Here is a 21,929-nt window from a genome sequence, read left to right as displayed (position 1 = left end):
TCTCCCCAAAACAGATGCTGAACGCGATTCTCACTGTTCACCTTTTTTAATAAGAGGGAAATCCTCTTCAGGTCTCTTCCACTTACTGAAGATGGGTGATAACATAGTTCTTTCAGGAAAGCCCAGTGTCTTACTGTGAACGTTTAAAAAGTGGGGGATACTTGTACTTGAGCATTACTGAGGGAGGAGATGTGAAAGGTTCTCCCAGACACAAATCTCAGCAGATCCACCGGGAAAGGCACCTTCCTCAGCATGCGGAACATGGACTACATCCTACCCCCAGAAACCCTCTCCTTCCCCTCGATCAGGACAACCCACAACAGCTGGGAGTTACCCCAACTCCTCCGTTCTCGTGCTCCTAATAGCTAACCGATCAGCAAATCCTGTGAGCTCCATCTTCAAAATGGACCCAGAATAGGTCTAACCACACCATTCAAGGCCACCTGTCTGGTCCACAGTGCTTGAGTTCCTGGAAAAGCTTCGTCATTGACCTGCCTTGCCATCTTCAACACTCTGTCATCTGTTCTCAACACTGTCGCCAGGATGGCCCAGTGAAACAGGGTCTCATGGGGTTATAGCCCTGGAATGGCTTTCTTTCACCTCTCTGAGGTAATGTCCTAAGCTGTCTCCTGTGGCCACAGGGTCTTCTTGCTGCTCCTGGACATACCTGAAATTCTCCTGCCCCAGAGCCTTTGCACATGCTTTCCCTTCTGTTAAGAATGCTCTTGATGTGTTCTCACTCACCTTCGGAGAAGTCTGAATTGGAGTGACAGGGACAGAAGATGAGGCTGTGTGTGTTGGGTGAGGCTGGTAGCCCAGAAGAGGGTTCTCTGCCAGCTCTCCGCCTGTGCCTCACTTGTCCTCAGCCAGGAACTTGCACACAGCCCTCACCTGTCACAACTCTCACCCAGGAGACCCACAGCCACCCTTGGAGCCCACCCTGCCCATACCCTGCTGCAGAATGCATTCAGCTCTCATCTGGGACCCCTGTCAGCTTTACCCAGACCTGGAACTCCCCCATCTCCTGCAATGCTCCTGGATTCCGCCTCTTCTTCCAAAATCACACTGGCGCAAGGCTTTCATGAGAAAGATATAATGCTAACTAATGAAAGGTTCACACCTACTTTCCCCTTCTGTTGCCTTTCTCTTCACCTTCTTTCCTACCTGTGCAAATTGTAACATATCAGTGGAACATGAACATGCTCTGAGACCTGAATCTTTCATTGCAGCTTTCTGAGGACTCCTTATGTGATAACAAACTAGTGTATCCTACAACAGGGTGTTTTACAACTCTCATCTATAGAATAGTACAGCCCAAATCACTACAATTTTACCTCACTCTTCATGAAGCAGAACACTTTTTCCTTTCTTCTCTTACTTAAATTCCAGTTAGTTCACATGCCATGGAATATTCGCTTCAGGGGTAGGATTTAGTGATTCCTCACCTGCATACAGTACCCGGTGCTCATCACAAGTACCATCCTTAATACCCCTCACCCATTTAACTCTTCCCCCACGCCCCTGTCCTGCAGAAACACTCAGTTTGTTCTCCAAGGTTGAGTCTATTTCCTTGTTTGCCTCTCTCATCACCCCTCCACTCTGTTCATCTGTTTTTTTTTTTTTCTGAAATTCCACAAGCGTGAGAGCATAGGATATTTGTCTTTCCTCACTGATTCTGCTTAGCTTAATACACTCTAGGTCCATGCACATCCTTGCAAATGGTAAGATTTCATTCTTTTTGAAGCTGGGTCATATTCCATTATATATATGTATCCCACTTCTGCTTTATCCATTCATCAGTGCATGGACTTTGGGATTCTCTCCATAGTTTGGCTACTGTGGACATTGCTGCTATAAACATCATGGTGCATGTTCCCCCTTTCAATCTGCATTTTTGTATCCTTTGGGTAAATACCTAGGAGAGCAATAGCTGAATCATGGGGTTTTTCAATGTTTAACTTTTTGAGGAACCCCCACACTGTTTCCCAGACTGGCTGCACCACTTTGCATTGCCACCAACAGGATGGGAGGGTTCCCCTTTATTTTTTTTAAAGATTTTATTTATTTATTCGACAGAGATAGAGACAGCCAGCGAGAGAGGGAACACAAGCAGGGGGAGTGGGAGAGGAAGAAGCAGGCTCATAGCGGAGGAGCCTGATGTGGGGCTCGATCCCATAACGCCGGGATCACGCCCTGAGCCAAAGGCAGACGCTTAACCGCTGTGCCACCGGGGGCCCCGGGAGGGTTCCCCTTTAAGCAGAACATTATCTGCCGCAAATTTCATAAGAGGAAACAAAACCTTGGTAGATGCACCCAGGGTCAGGCAAGCAGTTGCAGACTTCACCCCAAGGCTCCTGACGCCAAGCCCCTTGAAGCCACCAGCATGCCACTATCCAAAAGAATTCCCAGACTCTCCTTCTGACTCCACCACCAAAGAAACTACAGAGAGAATATGGCACCTCAAAATATCGAGATAATACATTTAGTAAAACTAGAAAGTCAAGCTCAACTTTTAAACAGGAACAGGCCGCTTTGGATAATTTTCAATTTTCCTTCCACCCTAATTTTAACTCTTCTGATGAATAAACTATTCAATGATGAAACATCACCTTTGTCAAATGACATCATCCAAGTCTGTATCAGATGAAAAAAAAAGCCACCTAACTCTAGATGCTGGCCACTCAACCATATCTTAGGCCCAATTGAATAAACACTGTTAGATGAAGGAACAAATTAGATGTTACAAACAGGCACACAGTGAATCTCGCCTTCCCTTTCTAATAAAAGAGAGTATCTAGGAAACAGATGGTCAAAATACATTTGTAAGCAATAAATGGACAGAGAATTTGTGATCCCCTGCAACGTTCTACCTGCAGGGAAATTAAGTAATTCTTGCACCAAACCCAGAATGCTGACAGCTACTTCAATTTTACTTTGTGGCTCAACTAGAGAAAAGAGAAAAGCCCAGGAGGTTTTGGGATAATGAGAGGTTTTACCTCCAGCCCTGACATAGATAGGACATTTTGCCAAACACACCTGTGCTTTCTCTGAACACTGGCGTCCTGTGACAAGCTGCCTCGCTGACTCCGATGCTGATGTTCAAAACCTCGGGTGTCTTGGAGCCAGAGCAGAGAAGTGTTGTCACCTGGGGACAAGAAGGCACCTCTGACCTAAAGCCTGCACACCTGCTTCGGTTTCTGGGCGAAGGGGCAACACATACTTGTTGTTTGTCAGTAATTATCTTCATTCTCAACAGACCAATGACCTTGCCTTTTCTGGAAAGCAGACTTACTCTTCTAAAGAAACCCTCAATTCATCTATTCCCAATGCAACTAGAGTGGGGTCTGGTTTACGCACGCCTCCAGGCCCCCACCTGGAGGATTTTCCTGCATGATTCTAATAGCCAATTACCACTAACCCGGGGGCACAGGGGGCATAATCCTGAAGTTGGGGGATGGCTCTGGGGCTTGCTACTGCCACACCTGTGCCTGGGGGACCAGGGCACACCCTGCTGAACTCAGGGTACTGCTCAAGAGGCATCACCTGCACTGCGTCAGAGAACTAAAGGTGGGGATTGTGTGAGGTCCTTTCCCGCACTCTTCCAGGGGAACAGGGGAAACCCTGAAATGCTGCAACCCATCCCACCAAAGCTCAGGGGAGCGGGCGCCCTGGAGTTCACGGGTATGGAGATAAGGCCAGTTGAGGACATGGGGCAGAAGAGACTTTAAAGGAAAAAGAAAACTCACCTGAGTCCCCACAATGAAACCTCTCCACGTGCCCTTCCAGAACCCTGCCTCCCACCTGGGGCGCACCCTGCCCCGGACCCCCACCCCAGTGCATGCTGCTCACTCACCAGCAGGAATCTCCACAGGGCAACTCTCTCTCTCTCAGTGCCCCTTCTTCTGCCCCAAGTCTGCAACCCACTGCAAATCTGGGACCGCCCACAGTGATGTAGCTCCACCCCCAAGTGGTGAATGGTCTGGGAGGGTGCTGCCTGAGCTCCTTGGATGCTCTGCAACCAGTCCTCAAGCCCGTGGAACCCTGGAAGTGCAGGGGGCCCAAGAGGAGCCTCCTCTACCCAACACCAGGCACAGGCATGGGTGGGCTCGTGGGCTGGGGCCCCCACACACACCTGGCCCCTTCCAGGGACCCCTCTAGCTGCAGACCACCCTCAGAGTCCTGCCCCTTCCCTTTCTGCACCAGCCCTCCCTGCTGGGGTGTGCCTGGTTCTGGGCAAAGTCAGTGACTCTCAGACCCTCCAAGACTTGGGCTTTAGGAAATGCAATGATTTCATGCATTTTCAGTATGTACATGTCAGTATGACTTTAATCTTATGGGAGCCAAAGAGGTTCTTTATTTTTTCTTATCTTTATGTTGGTATTTTTGGTTATTGTTTTCTTCTCGAAGCAGATGTACAACATGTGCTTGGGGCAGAAATAGGGATCATGCTTGCAGGTTTTGCCCAGTCATTTTGAGCTGGGTAAAATGTTAAAGGATAGCTTCCCTGGGAGCCCAGGATCAGGGCTCACAGATGATATAAGATAAAAATTCCTTTTATCATTATAATTACTCCTAAATGGAGGAATGTGAGACAAAAGCACCTTTCACAAGAGTACCAAGAAATCAAAATGATACCCACGAAAGGCTGCCTGCTCCATGGTCAGCACAGGTAACAGAAGTGTTCACGGTCTCTGGACTCCTGCCCTTCTCCTGCCCAAATCTCTGAAGCACACAGACCACTTAAAATCAGAATTGTAGAACTGATAGACAACTTAGAGATGTCTGGCACCATTCCCTTGGACTGCAGAATAAAACACAGTAGCTCATTGTCACAAACTAATTTCAACATGAAGTGCCCCCTGGATGCACTAAGTTCTTTCTCTGCAAATGTTGACTAATGTAAGTCACAGTCATACCATATAAACACTACGATGGCTGGGAAGTCATCGTAGGTAAGGGAATATTTTAGCCATGTTTATAATCATTGGTTCACGTTGTAGAAGAGGCTGAGCTGAGTGTTTTTAAATACTATTTCAGACCTGTTTTACAGCACCCTCTGAACATACCAGAGCCTGAATCGACTAAAAGAGATAGTTGGTTTCAGTAACTTTAATACCAGGAAAATATTATACTGTCTCTATTCCTAAGGATCTTTGAGTATCTTACCCAGAGGTCCTCCACTGAGATAATGATCTTAATGATCACCATGGGCAGAGGTGAAAAGGCCCGCTGAATTCCTTCCAGTTGTCCACATGACAAGAAAATCCTGATACTTGATAGGTTTCCAGATCGAGAGGACCAGAGATGAGAGGGAAATAGTACCGTGTATGGAACAACAAGGGTTTTGGAGTCAATTTGGGGATCCCACTTAGGTTTCTGACACTAAAATCCTCTGTGACTCATATCATCTGAGTCCCTGTCTAACCACCTGAACATGTGCCTAAAAGTATCTACACCCTAGTTGAGAAGTTTAAGAGGCAGAATGCTACAAAGAGCCAGTATGATGTCTCTCAGGAACAGGTGCTCAGGAAGCCATAATTGCTATTGGGTCTATTTCTTTTCCAGAAGAAAGAACACATGTTGAATCCATATTCCTAATAGATGACTCACCAGATGATTTTCAAACCTGAAGGAAGGCCAAGAAGTCGCTCCTGTGTCATATTTCACTCAGAAATCATGTTGTTGGACTGGTGAGGATGATACGATAGCAACGTCATCACTAAGAGTGGGGAGCTTCTAATTTCCATACGGCCATGTTGACCCCATTAGCTCAGAGCCACCAGAAAGGGCAGCTGGGGAGGGGGCACCATCATCACTATGAGTGGGGAGCTTCCCATTTCCATATGGCCATATTGAGCGCCTTAACTCAGGGCCACCAGATAGGACAGCTGAGGGGGACCACAGGCCAAGGCTGCCAGGTGTGGCTGGGGCAGGCAGAACTCTGACTTAAGGCTCAACTCCTGTCTAGGTTATTACAATGCTCTTCACAAAGAAAGTGCCATTGTGTGTGAGCCCTCATGTAGAAAAGGTTCAGAATTTCCATTGAGATTCCCTCTCTGACCTTTAGGATATGTAGCAAAGTTCCATTTAATTTTTAAACATTAAAGGACTTCCCGGTTTTCTTTTCGCTATGACTGTGGCTCAATTCCCCTGTGGTCTAAGAATAGAATCTAGTTAATTTCAGGGTTTAACATTTGTAGCCTTGATTCGTGGCCCCACCTATCATCTATTTGGGTAAAGAGTCTATGACCACTTGAAAATAATGTATTCTGCACTTATTATGGAATGTTCCCTATATGTCAATTAGGTCACATTTGTTACCAATGATTTCTCTGCTTTTTCTGTCAGATATTGAGAAAGGTATATTAAAATCTTCAAACAATGCTGCTCTATTCAACGTGGTATCAGAGAATCTACCAGTGTTAGAAGGCAAGAGAAACAAAAAGTATAAGAATTGAGGGGATAATTTGACTATTCACAGATAATACGATTGTGTACATAGAAAATCCAAAACAGTCTCTAAATACCCTATTAGAATTAAAAATGTAATTTATAAATTTGAGATGAATTGTGTTTCCCATTGGACAGTTTCTGAAAGAAAACGTAGAACCTGTCAATCTTGGGGTAGGACATAGGGTGCACTAACCATTTAAAAGAATTCAGTGGGACTTCATAAAAATGTGACATTTCTCCTTATCTTATGACCATAAGAAAATGAAAAAGTGAACCGCAGGCTGGAAAGTAAAGATTTGCAATACACACACTGACAAAGACTTGTCAATAAAGAATTCCTGCTCATCAACCATAAAAAGTCTATTTATAAACAAATACTTCACAAAAGATTGACTGATGGCCAATAAGTACAGGAAAGGGTGCTCTACAGTATTATTTTCAGGCACAGCAAGGCCTTTCCTAAAATGAAAACATACACACAAACCAGTATTCCCTAGATGGATGGCGTCCTTATTTCTGAGGACTGCTTGAAGAGCAGACTAGCATCAAAGTAAAGTGATGGAATTCCTGACACTCAGAGGATGGACAATTGACCTCAAACTACAGTACAATTTCTAGGCATCATTCGGTCCTCTGAAGGCAGACAATACCACACCCCTTCCTACACCGCACAGGTTGCTTCCCAAACCCTACCATAAAAGAAGAAGATGAGAAACAGATAGGACTAGTAGGAAATAGCAAAAATCACATGTGGGGATTATCCTGAAACACTGATCACATAACTAGTGTAAGGAAGTGTAGAGAACTGACAAGGACAGAGACTCAAGAGGTACTTCTTTGGGAAATGCTGTCTGAAATCGTCACACATTGGTACCAGCTAATGAGGGCTCTGAACATACCCTAGGGTTTGCTCACAGGAGTCTGCAACACCATCGCTGAGGACTGAAACTCTTCAAGACCTCAAAGCTTGCCTGATTGACTATTGGACTAAGAGATTCCCATGTTCTGAAAACAGATACCAACTCATTGAAAGGTTCACCTGGGCTCTCTCGGAGGCCCTACAAGAAGCTGAACCATTCACTGAAAATCAATTACACACACACAAGCACACACACACACACACACACACACACACACACACACACCTGTCATTTCGCCAATTACTTAAACATTCAAGGTTCTTCCTACCTTTTCTTTTTCACATTGATATTTATACTCACATGAAATGTCATCATTTCTAATGAACACTGATGTCAAAATAGAGATCCATTGACACAATATTTACAAAATGGAACTTCCCTGCTGTAATTTTCAATATAGCATTTTTTAAAGTTCATACATATTTTAGGTTTTTGGTAACTTATACAGGAGAAGATCAGCATTGAAAAACTCTAAATACTGACAATGAGTTTTAAGCCTAGAGAACAAAAATTGTCCAATTTCATAGATAATAAGGAACCAAAGGGAAAGCACGGAAGCTGTAGTCGAATAATTTTACACATGTGCATCCTCTATTATTCTACTGCTGAGGGGCGTGTTTTATTACCACTATACATGCATCAATTGTCTTCCACGTGCATCTGCACAGGTATAATGAATTACTACAGTAGAATGAAATGTCTGGGAACTACTTGGCGGCATCTATAATGAACAATGAAATTTCGATCTTATATTTGGTGAACTTCCACTGTCTGTCTCGTTAGACAATGGACCCTAAACAGAAGGGGGAATGAACCACGAGAGACTTTGGACTCTGGGAAACAAACTGAGGGCTTCAGAGGGGAGAGGGGTGGGGGATTGGGATGGTCCAGTGATGGGTATTAAGGAAGGTACATATTGCATGGAGCACTGGGTGTTATATGCAAATAATGAATCACGGAACACTACATCAAAATCTAAGGAAATACTGTATAGTGACTAACATATCATAATAAAAAATTATTATTAGAAAAAAATTAAAGTTAAAAAAAAACAATACAGGTTTTCTGTTTCAAGAACAATCACAATTGAGAAAAAACTAACTTCCAATCCCTAAAGCAAAACACAGACCAAGTTCCATTTCACTCCCCTTTATTCACATTCTCTGTGGGTTCTAAGCTATTTCCCTACCTCCTTTCCTGCTGAGCAGGGAGCCTCGGCTCGATCCCAGAACCCTGAGATCATAACCTGAGCCAAAGGCACATGCTTAACTGGCTGAGCCAGCCAGGAGCCCCAGCCATGTTTTTCTTAAGCAAAAGGACACTTTCTCACGATGCCTTCACATGACTTCACATGGTACCAGAGATCTGCATTTGCCTCTAGGAGGTTGCAGATGAAGGCAATTGCAAACTCTCACAGTGGTTTATCAAATACAATGACCTGCCTGGTGACAGTGAAACTCTTATGAGCCCACGAGAGGGTGCTGTGACACTCAGCTGTGGCTGGGCTGGCACAGAGAACCAAATCCATTTCCCTCCCTGATGTCTGTGAGGAACAGATGCCCCCACTGTGAATGAGACCCTGTCACTGAGCTGTCCAGAGATGACCATCCTCACGGAGGATGAGGATAAAGGACAATGCCTGAGGAGACCTCATCTGTCTCTTATCTTTTCATATTTTTGACAGTGGACAAATCACTGCCTAGGAGTCCCCAACTACCTTAGTCTCATGTGAATGGCCAAGAGGTTTTACAAAACACTCAAGATTTTGACCTCACAAATGCCCACAACCACTTACCATAGGGATTTAACATTAAGCAAAGATACTGTTCGTTGGAAGAGAGGTCCTGCCCACTGTTGTTTCTCACTTATATGCTCATCTTCCTTACCTCATGGTAACATAACCACCTTGATTCCTGCTTCTGTCTTCAGGAAGGATGATGTGACTTGTAGGGCATTACCCTGACATCATTCTTTCTTAGCAATAAGATGTGGACATTTCCCTAGTCCTACACCCCCAAAGTTGAATCGGAATCAGGATTGAGGAGGCTGATGAGAGTTGAAGGTGTTTTCCTGTACATGATGGTTTATTACCAATAAGGATGGGTCAGAGTCCTCGAAATTCCAGAACCTTTTCATTAATGCTTCCTACTCGTGAAAGATGATGTACATTGGTCTTTCCCTGTACAGTGTGGTGACTCAGAGAAGAGTGCTTAGCCCTTTCGTCAGACTTCCACGAGCACTTTGGGGCTGGCTTCCATATTCACAAAGGATGATGTTAGGGCTAAGAGGGTTCCTGTACACTGTTATTTCTTACAGATAAGTGTATGGCATTTTTGTTACATTGCCAGAACCACTTAGCGCGGGCTTGCCGGCCTCCTGGGGACGAACCCTAACCCAAGGTCGGCCCCCGAGGGGCCCCTCCCAAGGGGCCTGGTGCTACAGTGCCGGGGATTGGGGACCCCCGAGGCCAGCGCCGGAGTCACCCTGCCGCCCCGTAGCAACCCGGGCTGCTAGGGGCGCCGCCAGTCTTTCAGGGCGAGAGAACGGGGAGGGCCCTCCAAGCCCCCGGGACTTTCGAAGGCCCCCTGCACCAAAACGCTTGGGCCCACACTCCCTCTCGCCATTGCCCTCACCTTGGCCTGCCCCTCCGCCTGCCGCAGAGCTGGTGGAAGGGGCCTGCTGGACTCCTGGGGACTAACACTTACCCTAGGTCGGCCCCCGAGGGGCCCCTCCCAAGGAGCCTGGCACCGCAATGCCGGGGATTTGGGACCCCCGAGCCCCAGTGCTGAACACACTCTGCCACCCAGCAAGCACCCAGGGCGCTAGGGACGTTGCCAGTCATTCCGGAAGGGAGAACGGGCAGGGCCCTCCAATCCCCCTGCGACCTTCGAAGGACCCCCACGCAAAAACTCTGGCTCCCAAGCTCCTGCTCGCCTGCTCCCTAACCTCGGCCCACCCCTCCGCTCGCTGTAGAGCTGGCGGATCAGGCCTGCTGGCTTCCTGGGGACTAACCCTGTCCCTAGGTCGCCCACAAGGGGCCCCTCCCAAGTGGCCTGGCGCCGCATGCCAGGGATTGGGGACCCCCAACCCCAGCGCCGGACGCACCCTGCCGCCCCACTGCCACATGGGGTGCTAGGGGCGTCACCAGTCCTTCAGGGCAACAGAAAGGGCAGGACCCTCCAAGCCACCTGCGACCTTCGAAGGCATCCCGAGCCAAAGCCAAATGCTCTGGCCCACGCTCCCGATCGCCAGCTACTTCACCTCGACCCAAACCTCCATTCACTGCACATGGGCGGAATGAGCCTGCCAATCTCCTGGGGGCTAACCCTAACCCTGGGTCAGCCCCCGAGGGGCCTGACCCATGGGGCCTGGCACCGCAACACCGGGGATTAGGGACCCCTGAGCCCCAGCGCCGGACTCACCCTGCCGGACCGCCGCCACCCGGGCCGCTAGGGGTGCCCCTGGTCATTCAGTGCGGGAGAACGGGCAGGGCCCTCCGAGCCCAAGGCGACCTTCGAAGGCCCCCCCATGAAAAACTCTTGAGCCCACGCTCCCGCTCCTCAGCGCCCTCACCTCGGCTCGCTCCTCCGCTCGCTGCAGAGCCGGTGGATGAGACCTGCCCTCCTCCTGGGGCTACCCATAACCCTAGGTTGGCCCCTGAGGGGCCCCTCCGAAGGGGCCTGGCACCACAATGCCTGGGATTGGGGACCCCCGAGCCCCAGCGCCGGACTCACCATGTTGCCCCGCCACCACCCGGGCCGCTAGGAACACCGTTAGTCCTTCAGGGAGGGAGAACGGGCAGATCCCTCCGATCCCCTGGCGACATTCGAAGGCCCCCCGCGCCAAAACGCTTGGGCCCATGCTCTCGCTCACCTGCGCCCTCACCTCGGTCCGCCCCTCCCCTCGCTGCACAGCCTGTGGATCTGGACTGCCAGCCTCCTGGGTGTTACTCTACCCTTGGTGGGCCCTCGAGGATCCCATCCCAGGTTCCTATTGCCGCAACACCGGGGATTGGGGACTCCCGAGCTCCAGCGCCCAACTCACCCTCCCACCCTACCGCCACCTGGGCCACTAGGGGCGCCGCCATTCCTTCAGGGAGGGAGAATGGCAAGGGCCCTCCAAGTCACCGGCCACCTCTGAAGGCCCCCCGCACCAAAACGCTTGGGCCAACGCTCCCGCTGGCCAGCGCCCTCACCTCGGCCCACCCTTCCGCACGCAGCACAGCCGGCAGATCGGGCCTCCCAGCCTCCTGGGGGCTAACACTAACCCTAGGTAGGTCCCCTAGGGCCCCATCCCAAGTGGCCTGGCGCCACAACGCCGAGGATTAGGGACCCCCGAGGAGCAGTGCTGGACTCACCCTGCCGCCCCACCGCCACGTGGGCCGCTAGGGGCGCCGCCGGGCATTCAGGGCGGGATAACCCGCTGGGCCCTCTGAGCCTCCGGTGAAATAAGAAGGCCCCCCACGCCAAAACGCTGGGTACCACGCTACCGCTCGACTGCGCCCTACCACGTTCAATACCTCCGCTCACTGCACAGCCAGCGGATCGGGACTGCTGGCCTCCTGGGGGTTAACCTAACCCTAGGACAGTCCCCGAGGGGCCCCTCCCAAGGGGCCTGGCACCGCAACGCTGGGGATTGGGGAAACCCAAGCACCAGTGCTGGACTGACCCTGCCACCCTCTGCCACCCAGGGAGCTAGGGGCGTCACCGGTCCTTCATGGCAGGAGAACGAGCAGGGCCCTCCGAGCTCCCGGCGACCATCGATGGCCCTAGCCCCAAAATGCTTGGGCCCACATACCCCTTCCCCAGCGCCCTCACCTTGGCCCACCTCTCCACTCCCCACACAGTTGGCGGATCGGGCCTGCCGGCCTCCTGGGGGCTAACCCTAACCCTAGGTCGGTCCCCGAGGGCCCCTCCAAAGGGGCCTGGCATTGCAACGCCAGGGATTGGGGACTCTCGAGCCCCAGCGCCGGATGCACCCTGCCGCCCCACCGCCACCCGGGCTGCTAGGGATGCCGCCGGTCATTCAGGGCGGTAGAACGGGCAGGGCCCTCCGAGCCCCCAGTGAACATCGAAGGCCCACACGTGAAAACTCTTGGGCCCACGCTCCCGCTCGTCAGCGTCCTCACCTCGGCCAGCACCTCCGTACGCCTGCCGGCCTCCTGGGGCTAATCCAAACCCTACTTCAGCGCCCAAGGAGCCCCTCCCAAGGGGCCTGGCACCGCCACGCAGGGGATTGGGGACCCCCGAGCACCAGCGCCGGATTCACCCTGCCACCCCGCCGTGACCCGGCCCGATAGGGGCGCTGTCCTCATTCAGGATGAGAGAATGGGCATGGCCCTCCGAGCCCCCAGCGACCTTCAAAGGCCCACTGTGCCAAAACACTTGGGCTCTAGCTCCCGCTCGCCAGCGGCCTCACCTTGGCCTGCTCCACCGTATGCCACACAGCCTGCGGATTGGGCCTGCCAGCCTCCTGGGGCTAACCCTAAACCCAGGTCCCCCCCGAGGGGCCCCTTTCAAGGGGCCTAGCGCCACAACACCGGGGATTGAGGACACCCAAGCCCCTGCGCGGGACTCACCCTGCCTTCCCGCCACCACCCGAACCACTAGGGGCGCCGCGGTCATTCAGGGCGGGAGAACGGGCAGGGGCTTCCGAGCCCCCGGGGACATTCGAAGGCCTCCCGCACCAAAACGCTTGGGGTCACACTCCTGTTTGTCAGCGCCCTCTTCTCAGGCCGCCCTTCCGCTCGCCGAAAGCTAGCGGATCGGGCCGGCCTGCTTCCTGGGGGCTAAACCTAACCCTAGGTCGGACCCCGAGGGGCCCCTTCCAAAGGCCTGGCACCACAATGCCGGGGATTGTCGACCCCCGAGATTCAGCACTGAACTCACCCTGCCCCCCAGCTGCCACCCGGGGGCTTGGAGTGCTGCCGTTATTCAGGGCGTGAGAACGGGCAGAGCCCTCAGAGACACAGCAACCTTCAAAGGCCCCCCGCACCAAAACGCCTGGGCCCACACTCCCGCTCACCAGCGCCCTAACCTGGGTCCGTCACTCCAGTCTCCACACAGCTGGGGAATAGGGCCTGCCAGCCTCCTAGGGCTAAACCTAACCCTAGGTTGGCCCCCGGGGGGCCCCTTCCAAGGGGCCTGGCGCCACAATGCCAGGGATTGGGGATACCCAAGTCACAGTGCTTGACTCACCCTGCCGCCCCGCCACCACCTAGGCTGCTAGGGGCGCTGCCGTTCACTCAGGGAGGAGAATGGGCAGGGCCCGTCAAGTCCCCAGAAACATTCGAAAGCCCCCGGTGCCAAAATCCTTGAGCCCAAGCTCCCGCTCAACAGAGATCTCACCTCGACCCACCCCTCAATTCTCCGCACAGCTGGCGGATTGAGCCTGCCGGCGTCCGGGGGCTAAGCCTAACCCTAGGTCATCCCCCAAGGGGCCCCTCGCAAGGGGCCTGGCGCCTCAACGCGGTGGATTGGGGATCTCTGAGCCCCAGCGCCGGACTCACCTGCCGCCCTGCCACCAACCGGGTCACTAGGGGCGCCACCGGTCATTCAGGGTGGGAGAATGGACAGGGCCCTGGAGAAATCAGCGAAATTTGAAGCCTCCCACGCCAAAATGCAGGGGCCCACGCTTCCGCTGGGCAGGGCCTTTACCTCTGTCTGCCCACCTCTCGCCGCCCAGCCAGAGGATTGGGCTTGCCAGCCTCCTGGGGGCTAACTCTAACCCTAGGTCGGCCCACGAGGAGCCCCTCCCAAGGAGCCTGGCGCAGCAGCGCCGGGGATTGGGGATCCCCGACCCAAAGTGCAGGACTCACCCTGCCGCCCCACTGCCAACGGAGCCGCTAGGAGCGCCGCTGGTTACTCAGGGCAGGAGATCGGGCAGGGCCCTCTGAGCCATGACAACATTCGAAAGCCCAGGGCGCCAAAACGCTGGGGACCACGCTCCCACTCGCCATCGCCCTCAAACTGGCCCACACTTCCGCTCCTCGCAGAGCCGGCGACTTGGGCCTGCCGGCCTCCTGGGCGCTAGCCCTAACCCTAGGACGGCCCCTGAGGGTCCCTTCATAAGGGGCCTGGTGCCACAACGCCAGGGATTGGGGACCCCCAAGCCCCAGTGCCTGATGCACCCTGCCACCCCGCCCCACACGGGCTGCTAGGGGCGCTGCCATTCATTCAGGGTGGGAGAACTGGCAGGGCCCTCCGAACCCCCGCCGACCTTCGAAGGTGCCCCGAAACAAAACGCTTGGGCTCAGGCTCATGTTCACCAGCACCCTCACCTCGGCCCAACTCTCCGCTCAGCGCACAGGTGGTGTATCGGGCCTGCCGGACTCCTGAGGGCTAACCCTAACCATAGGTCGGCCCCCCAGGGTCCCTTCCCATGGTGCCTGGTGTCGCAACGCTGGATGGGGACACCGAGCCCAAGTGCCGGACTCACCCTGCTGCCCTTCAGCCACCCGAGCCGCTAGGGGCCCACTGGTCAATCAATGCAGGAGAATGGTTAGGGCCCTCGGAGCACCCGCTGACCTTCAAAGGACCCCCACCCTAAAACGCTTGGGCTCATGCTCAGTCTCGCCAGCGCCCTCACCTCGGGGCAACCCTCCACGTGTTGCACAGCCGCTGATCGGGTCCACTGGCCTTCTGGGGGCTAACCGTAACCCTAGATTGACCCCCGAGTGCGGTAGAAGGGGAAGGGCGCTCTGAGCCCCTGGCGACTTTTGAATGCCCCCCACGCCAAAACTCTTGGGCCCAGGATTCCGCTCAACAGCGCCCTCACCTTGGCCCGCCCCTCTGCTCACCACACAGCTGGCAGATCGTGTCTGCCGGCCTCCTGGGGGCTAACAGTAATGCTCCGTCGGCCCCTAGAGCCCTTCTGAAGGGGCCTGGAGCTCCAACGCCAAGGATTGGGGACCCCGAGCCCCAGGGCCTGACTCACCATACCACCCATCCTCTACCCGGGCCGCTAGGGTAGCCACCGGTCATTCAGGGCGGAAGAAGGTGCAGGGCCCTCTGAGCCTCCGGCGACCTTTGAAGGATCCCCACGCCAAAACGCCTGGGCCCATGCTCCCGCTCGCCAGTGGCCTCACCTCCGCCTGACCCTCCATTTGCCGCACAACTGGTGGATCGGGCCTGCCGGCCTCCTGGAGGCTAACCCAAACCCTATGTCAGCCCCCGAGGGGCCCCTCCCAAGGGGTCTGGTGCTGCAACGCCGGGGATTAGGGATCCCCGAGCCCCAGCACCGTACTCACCCTGCCGCCCCTCCGCAACCCGAGCCACTAGGTACGCCATCGGGCTTTCAGCGAGGTAGAACGGGAAGTGCGCTCTTAACCCCCGGTGATTTTCGAATGCCCCACGCCAAAATGCTTGGGCCGACGCTCCCGCTCGACAGCGCCCTCACCTAGGCCTGCCCCTCTGCTCCCTACACAGCCGGCGGATCAGGCCTGCCAGCTTCCTGGGGGCTAAACCTAAACCTAGGTTGGCCCCCGATGGGCCCCTCCCAACGAGCCTGGAGCTGCAAGGCCTGGGATTGGGGACCCCCGAGCCCCAGCGCCGGACTCATACGGCTGCCCCACCGTAACCCGGGGCACTAGGGGCGCCACCGGTTATTCAGGGCAGGAGAACGGGCAGGGCCCTCCAAGCCCCCGCCGACTTTTGAAGGCTCCCCACACCAAAACGCTTGGGCCCACGCTCCTGCTCCCCAGCACCCCCACCTCGGCCCGCCCCTCTGCTCGACACGCAGGTGGTGTATCGGGCCTGCCGGCCTCCTGGGGGATAACCCTAACTACAGGTCAGCCCCCGATGGGCCCTTCCCAAGGGGCCTGGCGTCGCAACGCTGGCAATGGGGACCCTGAGCCCAAGTGCTGGACTCACCCTGCTGCCCTTCAGCCACCCGAGCCACTAGGGGCCAACCGGTCAATCAGGGAAGAAGAACGGGCAGGACCCTCCGAGCCCCCACCAAACTTCAAAAGCCCCCCACGATAAAACACTTGGGCTCATGCTCAGGCTCGGCAGCACCCTCGCCTCGGCCCAACTGTCTGCGTGTTGCACAGACGCTGATCGGGTCCACAGGCCTTCTGGAGGTAACCGTAACCCTAGATCAACCCCCAAAGGGCACCTCCCAAGGGGTCTGACGCCGCAATGCCGGGGATTGGGGACCCCGAACCTCAGCACTGGATTCACCCTGCCAGCCAGCCACCACCCGGGTCTTGGGGTGCTGCCGTTCATTCAGGGCGGGAGAACGGGCAGGGTCCTCCGAGACACGGAAACGTTCAAAGGCTCCCCGTGACAAAACACCCAGGCCCACGCTCCCGCTCACCAGCGCCCTCACCTCGGTCCGCCACTACAGTCTCCAAAAAGCTGGTGAATAGGGTCTGCCAGCCTCCTTGGGGCTAAACCTAAACCTAGGTTGGCCCCCGTGGGGCCCCTCCCAAGGGGCCTGGCGCTGCAACGCCGGGGATTGGGGACCCCCAAGCCCCAGCGCCGGATGCACCCTGCCACCCCTCCCCACCAGGGCCGCTAGGGCGCCGCCGTTCATTCAGGGTGGGAGAACGGGCAGGGCCTTCCGAACCCCTGCCAACCTTCGAAGGCGCCCCGAACCAAAACACTTGGACCCAGGCTCATGTTCACCAGCACCCTCACCTCGGCCCAACTCTCCACTCGATGCACAGGTGGTGTATCTGGCCTGCCGGCCTCTTGTGGGCTAACCCTAACCATAGGTTGGCCACCGAGGGGACTTCCCAGGGGGCCTTGTGTCGCAACGCTGGGGATGGGGACCCTGAGCCCAAGGGCTGGACTCACCCTGCTGCCCTTCAGCCACCCGAGCCGCTAGGGGCCCCCCGCTCAATTAGGGCAGGAGAACCCACAGGGCCCTCCGAGACCCCGCTGACCTTCGAAGGCCCCCCGCGCAAAAACGTTGGCTCCCATGCTCCTGCTCACCTGCTCCCTCACCTCGGCCCGCCCCTCCGCTTGGTTCATAGCTGGTGGATAGGGCCTGCCGGGCTCCTGGGGGCTAACCGAAACCCTAGGTCGGCCCCGTGGGGCACATCCCAAGGGGCCTGGCTCTGCAACGCTGGGGATTGGTGACTCAGAGCCCCAGAGTTGGACTCACCCTGCTGCACTGTCGCCACCCAGGCCGGTGGGGTGCCGCTGGTGATTCAGGGCGAGCGAAGGGGCAGGGCCTTCGGAGCCCCAGGTGACCTTCAAAGGCCCCCTGCACCAAAATGCCCCAGCCCATGCTCCCGCTCCCCATCGCCCTCACCTTGGCCCACCCCTCCGCTCCCCGCACAGTGGGCAGATGGGGCCTTCCGGCCTCCTGGGGGCTAACCCTAACCCTAGGTCGGCCCCCCAGGGGCCACTCCCAAGGGTCCTGGTACCACTAAGCTGGGGATCGGGGACCCCAAAGCCCAGAGCCAGACTCACCCTGCCGCAACGCTGCCACCCAGGCCGCTAGGGGCGCCACCGGTCATTCAGGGCTGGAGAAGGGACAGGGCCTTGGAGAAACCTGCAACATTTGAAGCCTCCTGCACCAAAATGCAAGGGACCAAGCTCCCGCTCCCCAGCACCTTTACTTCGGCCCGCCCACCTATCCCTGCCCAGCCTGAGGATTGGGCCTGCCAGCCTCCTGGGGGCTAACTCTAACCCTAGGTCGGCCCACGAGGAGCCTCTCCCATGGGGCCTGCCCCCACAACGCTGGGGATTAGGGATCCCCGAGCCACAGCGCGGGACTCACCCTGCCGCCCCAAGGCCAAAGGAGCCGCTAGGGGCGCCAATGTTTATTTAGGGCAGGAAAATGGGCAGGGCCCTGTGAGCCATGGCAATATTCCAAGACCCAGTGCGCCAAAATGCTGGGGCCCACGCTCCCGCTCGCCAGTGGCCTCAACTCGCCCCGCACCTCCGTTCCTCTCACAGCCAGAGGATCAGACCTGCCGGCCTCCTGGGCACTAACCCTAACCCTAGGACGGCCCCTGACAGTCCCTTGCTAAGGGGCCTGGTGCCGAAATGCCGGGGATTGGGGACCCCCAAGACCCAGTGCCGGATGCACCCTGCCACCTCGCCCCACACTGGTGCTAGGGGCACAGCCATTCATTCAGGTTGGGAGAACTGGCAGGGTCCTCTGAACCCCCGCCGACCTTCGAAGGCACGCTGAGCCAAAACGCTTGGGCCCAGGCTCATGTTCACCAACACCCTCACCTTGGCCGAACTCTCCGCTCACTGCACAGGTGGTGTTTCGGGCCTGCCAGGCTCCTGGGGGTAACCCTAACTGTAGGTCGGCTCCCGAGGGGCCCTTCCCAAGGGGCCTGGCGTCACAACTCTGGGGATGGGGACCCCGAGCCCAAGTGCCGAACTCACCTTCCTGCCCTTCAGCCTCCCGAGCCACTAGAGGCCCTGCCAGTCATTCAGAGTGGGAGAATGGGCAGGTCCCTCCGAGCCCCCGCCGATCTTCGAAGGCCCCCCGTGCTAAAACGCTTGGGCTCATGCTCAGTCTCGCCAGCGCCCTCACTTCGGCCCAACCCTCCACGTGCTGCACAGCCGCTGATCGAGTCCACCGGCCTCCTGGGTGATAACCATAACCATAGATCGACCCGCGGGGGTCCCCTCCCAAGGGGCCTGGTGCTGCAACACCTGGGATTGGGGACCCCAGAGCCTCAGCACGGGACTCACCCTGCCACCCAGGCGCCACCCGGGGACTTGGGGTGGTGCCATTCATTCAGGGCGGGAGAACGGGTAGGGCCCTCCGAGACACAGTGACATTCAAAGGCCCCCCGCGCCAAAACGCCAGGCCCACCATCCCGCTCACCAGCGCCCTCACCTCAGTCGGCCACTCCGCTCTCCACACAGCTGGTGAATAGGGCCTGATGGCCTCCTAAGGGCTAAACCTAACCCTAGGTTAGCCCCCGAGGGGCCACTCCCAAGGGGCCTGGCGCCTCAACACTGGGTATTGGGGATACCCGAGCCAAAGCGCCTGACTCAACCTGCCTCCCTGCTGCCACCTATGCTGCTAGGGGCACCACCGGTCATTCAGGGAGGAGAACGGTCAGGGCCCGCTGAGTCCCCTGAGACATTCGAAGGACCCTGGTGCCAAACGCTTGGCCCCACGCTCCCACTCAACAGAGATCTCACCTCGACCCACCCCTCCATTCGCCGCACAGCTGGCGGACTGAGCCTGCCAGCGTCCTGGAGGCTAACCCTAACCCTAGGTCAGCCCCCGAGGGGCCCCCACCAAGGGGCCTGACGCCGCAACGCGGTAGATTGGGGATCCCCGAGCCCCAGCGCCGGACTCACATGCCGCCCTGCCGCCACCTGGGCTGCTAGGTACGCCGCCGGTCATTCAGGGAGGAGAATGGGCAAGGCCATCTGAGTCCCCGGGGATATTCAAAGGCCCCAGGTGCCAAAACGCTTGGGCCCACGCTCTTGCTCTCCAGCGCCCTCACCTCGGCCTGCCCCTCCGCTCCCCTCACAGCGGGCGGATCCCGCCTGCAGGCCTCCTGGGTGCTAACCCTAACCCTAGGTTGGCCGCCCAGGGGCCCCTCCCAAGGGTCCTGGTGCCACTTCGCTGGGGATCGGGGACCCCAAGCCCCAGAGCCAGGCCCAGCCTCCACCCGTGGGCTTGGGGTGCTGCCATTATTCAGGGAGGGAAAATGGGCAGGGCCCTCCGAGGCACGGTGACCTTCAAAGGCCCCCCGCGCCAAAACGCCCGGGCCCATGCTCCCGCTTACCAGTGCCCTCACCTCGGTCCACCACTCTGCTATCCACACAACTGATGAATAGGGCCTGCCAGCCTCCTAGGGGCTAAACCTAACCGTAGGTTGGCACCCGAGGGGCCTCTCCCAAGGGGCCTGGCGCCACAACGCTGGGGATTGTAGATACCGGAGCTGCAGCGCCTGACTCACGCTGCCACCCTGCCGCCACCAGGGCGGCTGGGGGCGCCACCAGTCATTCAGGGTGGGAGAACGGGCACGGCCCTCCAAACCCCCGCCGACCTTCGAAGGCCCCCTGCACCAAAACGCCCAGGCCCACGCTCCCAATCACCACCGCCCGCACCTCGGTCCGCCAGTTCACTCGCCACACAGGTTGCGAATAGGGCCGCCGGCCTCCTGGGGGCTAACCCTAACCCTAGGTTGGCCCCCCAGGGGCCCCTCCCAAGGGTCCTGGTGCCGCTACACCGGGGATCGGGGACCCCAAGCCCCAGAGCCAGACTCACCCTGCCACAACACTGCCACCCAGGCCGCTACAGGCGCCACCGGTCATTCAGGGAGGTAAATGGCTAGGCCCGCCAAGTCCCCAGAGACATTCGAAGGACCCCGGCACCAAAACGCTTCGGCCCACGCACGCTCGACAGAGACCTCACATCGACCCACCCTTCCATTAGCCGCACAGCTGGCGGACTGAGCCTGCTGGCATCCTGGGGGCTAACTCTAACCCTAGGCCGGCCCAGGAGGAGCTCTTCCCAAGGGGCCTGGTGTCACAACACCGGGGATTGGGGAGCCCCAAGCCCCAGTGCCGGATGCACCCTGCCGCCCCTCCGCACCCAGACTGCTAGGGGGGTACCCGTTCATTCAGGCTGGGGGAACGGGCAGAGCACTCTGAACCCCTCCGACCTTCGAAGGCGCCCCGAACCAAAACGCTTGGACCCAGGCTCATGTTCACAAGCACCCTCAACTCGGCCCAACTCTCCGCTCGATGCACAGTTGGTGTATCGGGCCTGCAGGTCTCCTGGGGACTAACCTTAAGCATAGGTCGGCCCCCAAGGGTCCCTTCCCAAGGGGCCTGGAGTCACAATGCTGGGGATGGGGACACCGAGCCCAAGTGCCGGACTCACCCTGCTGTCCTTCAGCCACCCGAGCCACTAGGGGCCCACCGGTCAATCAGTGTAGGAGAATGGTTAGGGCCCTCCGAGCATCCGCTGACGTTCATAGGCCCCCCGCGCTAAAACGCTTAGGCTCATGCTCAGGCTAGCCAGCGCCCTCACCTCGGCCCAACCCTCCGCGTGTTGCACAGCCGCTGATCAGGTCCACTGGCCTTCTGGGGGCTAACCGAAACGCTAGATCGACCCCGAGCAGCCCCTCCCAAGGGGCCTGGCGCCGCAACCCCGGGGATTGGGGATGCCCAAGCCTCAGCACTGGACTCATCCTGCCGCCCAGCTGCCACGCGGGGGCTTGGGGTGGTGCCGTTCATTCAGGGCGGGAGAATGGGCAGGGCCATCCAAGACACGGAGACCTTCAAAGGCTCCCCAGGCCAAAACAACGGGGCCCATGCTCCTGCTCACCAGCGCCCTCACCTCGGTCTGCCACTCCAGTCTCCACACAGCTGGCGAATAGGGCCTGCGGGCCTCCTAGGGGCTAAACCTAACCCTAGGTTGGCCCCGAGGGGCCCTCCCAAGGGGCCTGGCGCCGCAACAGTGGGGATTGGGGATACCCAAGCCACAGTGCCTGACTGACCCTGCCACCCCGCCACCACCTGGGCTGCTGGGGGCGCTGCCAGTCACTCAGGGAGGAGATTGGGCACAGCATGGCGAGTCCCCGGAGACATTCGAAGGCTCGTGGCGCCAAAACACTTG

Source organism: Ursus americanus, chromosome 11 (assembly GCF_024610735.1).
Source record: "Ursus americanus isolate L20-20 chromosome 11, mUrsAme1.1.p, whole genome shotgun sequence".
In the NCBI taxonomy this organism is placed as follows: Eukaryota; Metazoa; Chordata; class Mammalia; order Carnivora; family Ursidae; genus Ursus; species Ursus americanus.
The sequence above is the reverse complement of the archived record's forward strand: the minus strand, read 5'-3'. Positions refer to the sequence as shown.